Genomic DNA, 11,481 nt, shown 5'->3' with positions numbered 1-11,481 from the left:
TACCTCAGCTTCTCTCCTAGGGCATCTCCTTGAGGGTCCCTCATCACCGGATGACGAAGATGATGAGGGAGTAGAGGAATGTTGCATCCTCTTCTCCCTCCTTGACAGACTCAGTTTCAGAGGCAAGATAGGCATATGCCTCTTCAATGGAGTACATTCTCTGGGACTAGAGATGGCCTTACGGTTCGCCTGGTGGTCGTTTCGCGGCACACTTTGCGTGTTCGCGATTCGCCGAACATGCGAACATATGGCGATGTCCGCCAGCGCCATATTATTTTGTATTGTGTCGAAATTTGACCCATGACACATCCATCAGGTGAGACAGGACAGACAATTGAGATGTTTCAGCACATGGACACACCCCCACCCTATAACAGAACCCGATCTGGCAGCCATTTTACATTCTGTGTTTTGCCAGTGTAGGGAGAGGTTGCTTTGTGGAGCAGGGACATGCTGTTAGGGACACCAAACGCTAGCTAATAGGGCCACAAAAGTCCTTTTAAGGACTGGTATAGGTGTGCTATCCATAGGTGTGATATACCGAGGGGTGGGATATATTTATAATATACTTTCTAACATAGAAAGTATATTTTAGTGCATTTATATTGTGCAGCAATTGTGCGCAGTTCTGCTATGATATCACAGCTATATAGAGGGACAAGCGGTATTGGAACAACTATTTACAATGGGTGTGATATACCTGTTGCCCCCCAAAAAACTGATTGAGGGGTGTGATATACCTGCTTCCACAAAATACTGATTGACGGCTGCAATATGCCTGTTGCCCCAAAAAAACAGGGTGGTGTGATATAACTGTTGTGGCAAAAAAAAAAATTTAGGGGTGTGATATATCTGCCTCCACAAAATACTGATTAAGGGGTTCGATATACCTGCTTCCACCAAATATTGATTGAGGGGTGTGATACACCTACTTCCAGAAAATACTGATTAAGGGGATTGATATACCTGCTTCCACCAAATATTGATTGAGGCCTGTGAGATACCTGCTTCCACAAAATACTGATTAAGGGGATTGATATACCTGCTTCCACCAAATATTGATTGAGGGCTGCGAGATATCTGCTTCCACAAAATACTGATTAAAGGGGTATTCCTATCATAGACAATGGGGGCATATCGTTAGGCTATGCCCCCATTGTCTGATAGGTGCGGGTCCCACCGCTGGGACCCGCACCTACAACAAGTACGAAGCTGGGATCGCTGTGGCTAGAGGACCCCAGATTTCCCGGGGTCCGTCCACCAACAAGGGCTGCTCTCATAGAAGTGAATGGGAGCGCACCGCGCATGCGCAGCCCATGCTCCCGTTCATTCCTATTTTCAGCAGCACCATAGAAATAGAAATGAATGGGGGGTGGCTGCATATGCAAGCCGTATCTGTGAGGATGATCCCATGAAAGAAAGCTACCTCCCATAATATATACATAAACTGCAATCATCATTCTGTATTCCAGTAAAAGGCCCCGTCCATCATTACATTACATTACATACATCCCCCACTTAATTTGGATTTTTAGATGAGTTCTGAACAATGTGTGATTCCAGGTGTTTCCGTTCCCTCTGTCCGCCGCAGGCCTTCCACAGAGGATCTGGAGGTAGTGGTGGTGTCCGTGGAGGAGGAGGAGGAGAAAGAGCAGGCGGGACCCTCCCAGCAGCAGGATGCGCCACCCCCACCTGATGTGGGCAAAGTGGAGGTGGACGCTGAAGAAGCCGGTTTCTCCCCCCAGGTCCTGATGAGGAGGAGGATTAGGATGTCACTAGCCCCCGCCAGGAGGGTAAATATGTGCACACAGCAATATAATTCTGTATCCATAACATGCATATTGAATATTTCAAGGTGTATAGTGAGCATTTTGACCGATCAGGCGTTTCCCAGAACTAGTTAACACTTGGTTGTGAAAATGAAAAATTAAAATTTTTCCAGGAAAAGTTGCTTTACAACAAAATGTTTCACTTTCACAAGGAGTAACAGGACAAAATGCATCCCACATTTTGTTACCCATTTCTCCCAGAATACGTCAACACCCCATATGTGATCAAAAAATTATGTATGGGCGCACAACAGGGCTCTAGAATCAAACAGCAAAATATGGATTTGGCTGACCTGAATTGGCAGACATTTATATTAGTACCATGTCGCATTAAATAAATTCCAGAGGTCCCCAGAAATTAAAAACCCCAACAAGTGACCCCTTTTTGGAAACAGCTGAACTATCACTAATTAACCAACTATATAATCATCATACATATCATAAACCGGAAGTGCTTTAACAAATACTCCACACAATGCACTAATTGCCTCTTAATCTGAATTGCAAGTCATTTTCATTTTTTTTTTTTATCCTAACAGTACAAATTCAATTAAAAAAACAAATAAGGCTGCTGCAACAGGAGCACCTAAAGAAAGGTGCAATAGTTAGAAGAGCAGCACCGTCAGAGAATCCAGGAGCTTTTGGACCTTCAAGCCAAACTTAAGAAATTTCCATAGAGGCATATTTGTTTCCCAAATTGTAAATAAATATTTTGTTCAGTTCTAACGAGTGCTTTCGTTTTTTTAAATTATGTTTTTGTACAATATTAACAGATACGTTTGCAGTAAGGTCCCTTTAGTACAGGGCAAACTCATCAGGATCAGGACAGATAGCAGCAGCAGGTACATGGTAACGGTGGAGTATAAGGCCTACACATAACTCACCAGGATCATAACAAAAAGCAGAAGGTAAATGGTAATGCTATAGTATAAGGCCTACACATAGCTGGACCTAACTCAGCAGGATCAGGACAGACAGCAGTAGGTAAATTGTAACGCTTTAGTATAAGGCCTACACATATTTGGGCCTAACTCAGCAGGATCAGGACAGACAACAGCAGCAGGTAAATGGTAAGGCTGTAGTATAAGGGCGACACATAACTCGGCAGGATCAGGACATGGAGCAGCAGGTATATTGTAACGATGGAGTATAGGGCCTACACATAACTCAGCATGATCAGGACAGACAGCAGCAGCAGGTATATTGTAACGGTCGACTATAAGGCCTACAGATAGCTCAGCCTAACACAACAGGAACCGAAAACAGCAAGTTCTTTGTTTGCAGCAGGAATGTGTTCCCAGGAATGGGCCCCCACCAGACCGGGGCAACACCAAAAATAAACTTAGACACCTCTGACAGCAGTAGGTTATTCGTCTAAATGCAATTTTTTCCTTTGATTTTTTTTTTAAAGGTAATTTAGGTTTGTAAAGCCCACAATAATTTCTGACAAAATTACCTCCACACGCCGCCCACACCGGTCTGCTCTCAGTTTCCATATCGGCCACATATAGTCTGGAGAAGAACACTGCGGTAACGCAGCCTGCCTCTACTCCAGTGGCCTACAGTAAAATTTTTATCCAGTGACCGCCTAATATACCTCCAGCCACATCATCACAAGTTCTTTTCTGTCAGGTGAATGCCGGATTTTTGGGTCCTGTACTCCAGTGGCCTACAGTAAAATTTGTATCCCGTGACCGCTTAATGTACCTCCAGCCACATCATCACAAGTTCTTTTCTGTTATGTGAATGCCAAATTTTTGGGGCCTGTACTCCCGTGGCCTAAAATAACATTTTTCTAGGCTCCAGCACGGCACATTTTTCAGAGTTTCGCTTTAAAGGTTTTCTGTCACCCCACTAAACTCATTTTTTTTTTTGTGTACTTATAATCCCTATCATGCGATATTGCTATACATTCTGTTATTAATAATTTTCGTTCAGTAGATTTGGCAAAAAATGTACTTTTATGATATGCTAATTACCTGTCTACCAGCAAATAGGGCGTCTACTTGCTGGTAGCAGACGCAGAAAACCGCCCCCTCCTCTTGTTGATTGACAGGGCCAGTCGCAATCTCCTCCTCCTAGTCTGTCAATCTCCTAATTGCATCAGCTGTTGGTTTGTTCCAGCACCAAGCAACCCAGCCAGCCAGTCTCCTCACACCCTAAATCCAATTAAGACTGATGGGTTAATTGGCTTATCACCTGAATGAAGTGTTTGGACGCCACACACATTACCTTGGGTTTGATTTGGGCCTGTTGTGCACACCTGCGATGCCCAGTTGTCCCTGGGAATTGACCCTTTTTTAGCAAGTTGGCTGGATGTAACCATTTTTCCTTGCTTCATTAAATGAGTAAAGTTTGCCTGTGTCTCCCTCTTGTGGATCTATCATTTGAACTGGATTACTTGGAGGCTAAAAAGTAGTCCAGCACTTCCTATGTATCTGCAGCAGCAGCTGGGCCTACCTTGTCTGGACAATGGACGGAACACTGCACATGTCACAGGAGGTTTGTCAGGTCAGAGGTCAAGTAAGGTCAGGTCAGTGGATGACATCAGAAGGGCCCTGACATCACAATCAACAATGCATATCCCTTTTTTTTTCTTTCACTACTCCTCATATCATGTTTTCTGCTTGGCGTGCTTTGGCACCAGGAATTGCGTGCGAAGAAAAGGCGTGACCAAAAGTGGCGGGTGGGCGGAGCTATGCAGATGTCGAACACGAAGAGGAGCATGCTGGTGATTTCTGAGCGAAAGAAGCCTCCCGGACTGTGTCCTGGGCTGGGGCCTGTAGTCTATTGCCTTCATTAGTGCTCTGCATAGGGGACCATCGGCCTGTACTGCGAACCCTTTCAGGTTATCGCTTCTCGGCCTTTTGGCTAGATCAAGTGTCTGGCTAAAGAGGCGGTCGTGTAGGACTCTTTAACCCTCGGCCTGGTGGCATCAGCCTTGTGCCTTAAGCCACCTGCTGCTATAGGGGGGGAAGATATCCAGCATGGCGTTTTCTGCGATCCCGACCACTTCACTACGTTACGCTTTGGATGAGACTAAAATCCGTCACAGCTTCTTGATTACAGTTGATGAAGATGCAACAGAAAAGATGACCCTAAAGCACCTGGTTCGAGTTGTCCTGTTTGGTGTCCTGAAGGTTCGCAAGGAAGATGTCTTGACTCTTCAAGAGGCTCCCCAGAGGTTTACCCTGACCCTCACGAACATTTCTGCAACCAAGTCCTTCTATCGAAGCATCGTGAGGAACATCTGTCATGTAGAGCTTAAAGGACTTCGTTTTGTTGCCCTCTTTGATGAAGAAGAGAAAGTCATAACAGTTCATATGGGGAACCCTTTTGTCTCACTAGAGGCCATCACTTTCTTCCTGGGCAAGCATACCAACCTTTTGAAAGGAGGAGTAAAGATCATGAACTCGGAGAACTCTGAGGACTTGTGGACTGGGAAATACTGCTTTGTCGTCAGACTCCTAGAAGACCTATTTTCTGTAGGAAATGCTATACCTTTGGACACAAACAAGAAGATTGCCCAGAGGCATCGCCCATTTGCAAGAAGTGTTACCAAAAGGGGCATTCAACTACTACTTGCCCAAATGAAAGGTAAGGCAATGTTTGCAGAGACATCGGGCATGCTTTCAAGGATTGCAGGCTAAAAAAAACTTTTGCTACTGCAGCCAGAGGAAGACCTGGTCCAGCTCCTCCCCCAGAGGCAGAGCAACCTCCTAGCCCTGAACCAGAACAAACCCCTGGTGCTAAGCCAGGGCAAGCTCCTGATCCTGAACCAGCTGTTGTTCCAGAAAACTGGGGTGACTGTCCTGACGGACAGAACCTTGATGACCTTGTGGAGCCAGGGGGTTCTAGGGTCATTGTAGAGAAAACTCCCTCTGCGGCGGCTGAAGGTCCAGTCCCTGGTGAAGATACCATGGAGACCGAAACCATTAGGAAAAGGAAATCAGGAGACCAAGAGGCTAGAGAAGAAGGAGCTGCTTCTTGTGTGAAAAGGATGCCATCCTATGTCCAAGGGCCTCTGGTGCCTCCTTTGAAGGTGCCTCCGGATAAGCCTTCTTTGTCCGACCCTGCTTACATCCAGGACATTGACTCGGACATCGTGGAAAGTCCGGTACCATCTGTCGGCTTTATGTCTGAATCCGATTCCTCTACCAGAAGCCTGCAAAAGGTGAATGAGTAACACCATAGGCATTTCCTCTCTCAATGTGAGGAGCTTGAAGGGCCCTACTAGGAGGGCTGCTTTATTTGACTATTTGTCCACTCTAAAGACGAACATTATCTTTCTTCAAGAATGTGGAATCCCGCATGATGTGAATTACTCTTCTCTCAGAAAAGATTGGAAGATGGGAGAATCCATTTGGTCAGGTGGGAATGAAGTAAAATCATCTGGAGTCGGCATCCTTTTTAAATCAAAGGACTTTAAGATTAACACCTTTACAGAAATAATACCTGGGAGAGCGCTGCTGGCCAACATTAGTTATCTTGGAGTGGACTTCTGTTTGTTCAATATTTACGCCTCCCCTGTAAAAGAGGAAAGATCAAATTTGCTCGAGACAATGCAATACTATATACCTGGGCCTACAGAAATTGTTGTTGGAGGAGACTTCAACTGCATTATATCTGGAGAAAAGAGGAGTTCTGGTGAACCCAGAAAAGATAAGACTGAAAAACAGCTGAAAGACCTGCTGGTGGATTTTAGACTTATTGACGTATGGAAAAAATTACATCCCTTGAGCCTTCATCCGTTAAGTCTCGCATTGATTTAATTTTTTCAACAGAAAGGATGATTCCCATTACTACATCACTTATACCAAATATCTTTTCAGATCATCAATTATTACACACCCAACTGCAAATCCCTGGTCTCCTTAAAGCTAGAGGAGCCTGGAGGCTCAATACATCACTTTTACATAATACTGCAATAAGAACAGATTTTGTACAACTCTACAAGAAACTTCAAAAAAATAAAAATAAATTTAATTCTGCTTTAACATGGTGGGAACACTGCAAACAGAAAATAAAGGAGTTCTTCATTCGGAAAAGTGTTCAACTTGCTCAAGAGAAATCAAAAACTTTTAAAGACCTAAATACACAGCTTCAGACTTTCTACAAGTTCAAAAACATTGGTATTGATATGGTAGATGTGATAAATAAACAAAAAGAAAAGATCCAACAACATATAGAAAATAAAGGGAAAGAAATAATATATGGTGCCAAAATTGAAGCTCTGGAGAAAAATGAAAAATGCTAAAATGTTCTCGTTTCTTTTTCAAAGAGACTACAAAAATCCGATAAGTAATCACAGAGCTTGAGAGCGAAACAACTATAAATGGTATGTTGGAGAAAACTTTTAATTTTTATCAAGATCTTTTTAATCACAAGCAAATAAATGACTATTTCACTGAAGATGCACTGAATGCACTACCTAGCACTTTATCAAAAAATGAACAAGGGAAACTGTTAACAGAGATATCAATAGATGAAATTGACATTGCTTTTAAAAGCCTCGCATCTGGGAAGGCCCCTGGATCAGATGGCCTACCTGCTGAATTTTATAAGGAGTTTTGGAGCATTTTAAAGATGGATTTATATTGCGTGTTTTTTTAAGCGGAAGTCCTGCCAATATCTTGGAGAAGCGGACTGGTGTCGTTGATTTTTAAGAAAGGTGACAAAACAAAGCTTTCTAACTGGAGACCAATCACGCTTTTGAACACTGATTATAAGATCATGTCCAAAATCCTTGTGAATCGTTTTAAAGAGGTTTTATCATCTATTATTTATAAAGACCAAGTGTGTGCAGTGCCTGGAAGAAGCATAAGTGAGCACCTTAACATTGTTAAAGACATTCTATGGTACCAACAAGAGAGGAAACAAGACTTGGCTATTTTATCCCTTGATTTTCAAAAGGCATTCGATAGTGTCGCATGTGTTTTTATGGTCGGTTTTAAAGAAAATGGGCTTTCCTGACATCTTCATAAAACAAATTCAACTTTTATATAAAGACTCTTTGAGTAAGATCTTAGTAAATGGCTTTCAGATGGAAAAGGTGCAGTTGCTCTCAGGAGTAAAGCAGGGTTGCCCATTGTCACCCATCCTATTTATTTGCTCCATTGAACCCTTGCTTGCAATGTAGAGGAGTGCCCCTGCCCGGGGGTAATGGACTTGACATCAAAGTGATTGGATACATGGATGACATATTGATTTTTTGCACAACTCAAACAGCCCTGAGAAGAGCCAATATAGGTAACAAATTTTTTTGGCCAGGCATCTGGATTTAAACTAAACATTGACAAATGCGACTGCTACACGTTGGGAAATTGGGATGATGTGTCTATCTCACAACTACAATTACAAAATGATAAAATTAATATCTTGGGAGTCATCTTTGATAAGCAAAACAATGGGAAGCAGAGCTGAAACATAGTAAGAGGAAAAGTGAGCAAGAAGATTGGATATTGGAAGCTAAGAAAATTGTCCATTACCGGTAAAATCCTTATTATTAAAGCTGTTCTTCTACCAATAATGTTGCACCTTAACCTTGTGTATCCGCCAAATGACTTAACAGCAAGGCGACTACAACGATTAATTTTTCAATTTATTTGGAACTCCAGCTTTGAAAAACTGAAAAGGGAGATTATGTACAAAACACTTTCATATGGTGGAAAAGATGTCCCTAACATCAAAAGTTTTTTGCTCACTAAATTCTATTGTTTCTGCTTTAAACACTTGACATCGGAAAACAACTGGTCTTTCTTTTTAAGATATGCTGCTGGTTACATCTTTAGGAAAAGGAAATGGATATCTCTACCCTTAACAAGCCCAGTCTTGATCTCTCCACCTGCCCATTATACCATCTTAGAGAAGACTATTCGTGTTTTTAAACTGGAGCTCTTTGAGACTGTAATTTTAAGGAATCCAAGACATCTGCTGCAAGAAATAAGGAAAAAGGAAAATATGACCCCTATTAAAAACTTTACTTTTAACAGAAGTGCTGAGATCTGGAAGAAAGTTAATCAACCATACTTAACCAATGAACATAAAGATATCACATGGATGATTGTGCATGACTGTCTACCCACAAGGGAATTTCAATTTAGAAGGGGGCTAAGCAATGTGCAAAGATGCCTAAGAAGGAACTGCTGCTATATTGAGTCCAATTTGCACATCTTTTGGAATTGCGGTTTTGCACAAAATATATGGAAGGAGTGTGGGGAACTTTTAAAAATTTTAACCGGTCTTAGATTTTTGTCTTATGAAGTCATATTTTATGGAATCCATGCAGCTTTGCCTAAAGAAAAAGAGAGAGTCTTGTAGTGTTTTATTAGTTGTATTAAAAATGCAATATGAAAAAGCCGTAACATTTTAATTTTTAAACATGATCATATTAATGAACAACAATGTATTAAACTAGCACTCAGTGAACTGTACTTATACTACTTGCTTGACAAAAAACAACTGGGACAGCAAAAAGCAATGAGCACATGGCACTTTAATCTTTGGAACATGTTATACTAGAAGCACTTTATTAATGTGAAACAAAATTACAGTGAAACACAAATATACTGACACTTTATAAATATAAATGCAAAATCTGTTCTTATCAGTTTAATATCTGATACGTCCCCTATCTGGGGACCATATATTAAATGGATTTTTCGAACAGGGAGATGGAAAAAGAGCTTGCTCTGTCCACTCCACGCATTGACCTGGTATTGCAGTACCTCCAGGACCGGTGCACCCCTTCTAATCCAGTATGAAAAACAGAATGAAATTGATTGCAAGCATCCTTCCAGCAAGCAAGTGGAAAGTTGTGTGTGTCCTGCCTCCTTCAGGAGTCTGCACTTCAGCTTCTCCTCTGTCTGCCCAGTCAGTGGTGTGCTGCTTTCTGCATATAATACCTGCATCTAGTCTGTCAATCTCCTAATTGCATCAGCTGTTGGTTAGTTCCAGCACCAAGCAACCCAGCTAGCCAGTGTCCTCACACCCTAGATCAAAATAAGATTGATTGGTTAATTGGCTTATCACCTGAATAAAGTGTTTGGACCTCCACGTTTGATTTGGGCCTGTTGTGCACACCTGGGAGGGCTGCTGAGTTTTCCCCGGCAGGCAATTGACCCTTTTTGTATCAAGTTGGCTGGATGTAACCATTTAGCTTTTCCAGTGCTTCAATAAATGAGTAAAGTTTGCCTGTGTCTCCCTCTTGTGGATCTTTTGAACTGGATTACTTGGAGGCTAAAAAGTAGTCCAACACTTCCTATGCAGCTGGACCTACCTTGTCTGGACAATGGACGGAACACTGCACGTGTCACAAGAGCCTTGTCAGGTCAAGAGGTCAAAGAGGTCAAGTAAGGTCAGGTACTGGATGACATCACAAGGGCCCTGATGGAACACTCAACAATGGGGCCGTGACATCACAATCAACAATGCTGCATGCCTTTTTTTTTTTTTTTCACAACTTCTCCATTCACTGTTCTTTTAATTTTTATTGCTTGGCGTGCTTTGGCGCGAAGAAAAGCCGTGTACAAAAGTTGCGTGTGGGCGGAGCTATGCAGATAGCGAACACGAAGAGGAGTATGCTGGTGATTTCTGAGCGTAGGACGCACGCACGTTTTCCCTGGTTTGTGAGAGAAAGAAACCTCCCGGACTGTGTCTTGGGCTGGGGCCTGTAGTCTATTGCCTTCATTAGTGCTCTGCATAGGGGACCATCGGCCTGTACTGCGAACCCTTTCAGGTTATCGCTTCTCGGCCTTTTGGCTAAGATCAAGTGTAGTATCAAGATGTGCAGCCTTGGTCTTGGCCGGAGGTGCCCTGGGTACCCGGACCCTCGGCCTCTGGTGGAAGCCAGTGCTGCTATTGGGGGGACGGCTTAGTCCCGGGGCAACGAGGAGCGATCACCCCTGTCACCACACATAGCTGTGGATTTGTTTGGAGTTCCTGTACGTTGCTGTTTGGAGAAAGCATTTTGAAGCGGAAAAGATGGAATTCTGGAAGAAGAAAAATTGCCTACGGGTGTTTTTGAAGGACGATACAATGGGAAGAGAGAGTCTTGTTACTTCTGTATGGAGAATACTGGAGACATCCTTGGGTGTTCAGAAAAAGGACATGCTTTGTATGCAAGAAAATCATTTAAGAAGGTATGCGGATGTAACTTTGAAGTCTGAAGAGATATGTAAACAAGTTTTTGCCAGATGGTTGGAAAAGGAGGAAATGTTGAAAATGACTGTTTTTATATAGTCATCAGTAGCAGGGAAAGTGAAGAAGTTGATTATTTCAATGGACGATCCGTTCATGGAGAATGAAGAGATATTGGTCTTTTTGAGATCACATTTTGAGTTGGCAAGGTTTCAGAATTATTATATGAACTGTATTGGATGTTGGAATGGACAGAGAAGTTTTCTTGTTTGGAGAAAAGAAATAGAAGATAAAGAAGAAGAAAGTTTAAAAGGGAATATTATGGTAAACGGAAAAACTGGTTTTTGTTTTTGGGTTAAAGGGAAAAAGTTTGAGAATGGAAATAAAAAGTAAAGAAGAAAAAACTGAAAGTAAAGGAAAAGGAATTGATGTGAAAGAAGAAGGAAAAATAGAACATAGTTCTAAGGAAGGTGTTTGGGGAAATGTGAAAAAAAATCGTTTAGAGAGAAGAAAA

At 42.3% G+C, this 11,481-nt stretch overlaps 2 pseudogenes; both read left to right on the top strand.

Annotated features, from left to right (window-relative positions):
• Window positions 1–9,400: 9,400 nt before the first annotated feature.
• Window positions 9,401–9,578, top strand: LOC121006372 (annotated as a pseudogene).
• Window positions 9,579–10,569: 991 nt separating this feature from the next.
• Window positions 10,570–10,687, top strand: LOC121006584 (annotated as a pseudogene).
• The last annotated feature ends 794 nt before the right edge of the window (window positions 10,688–11,481 follow it).

This window comes from Bufo bufo, chromosome 6 (assembly GCF_905171765.1).
Source record: "Bufo bufo chromosome 6, aBufBuf1.1, whole genome shotgun sequence".
Lineage (NCBI taxonomy): Eukaryota > Metazoa > Chordata > Amphibia > Anura > Bufonidae > Bufo > Bufo bufo.
The sequence above is the reverse complement of the archived record's forward strand: the minus strand, read 5'-3'. Positions and strand labels throughout refer to the sequence as shown.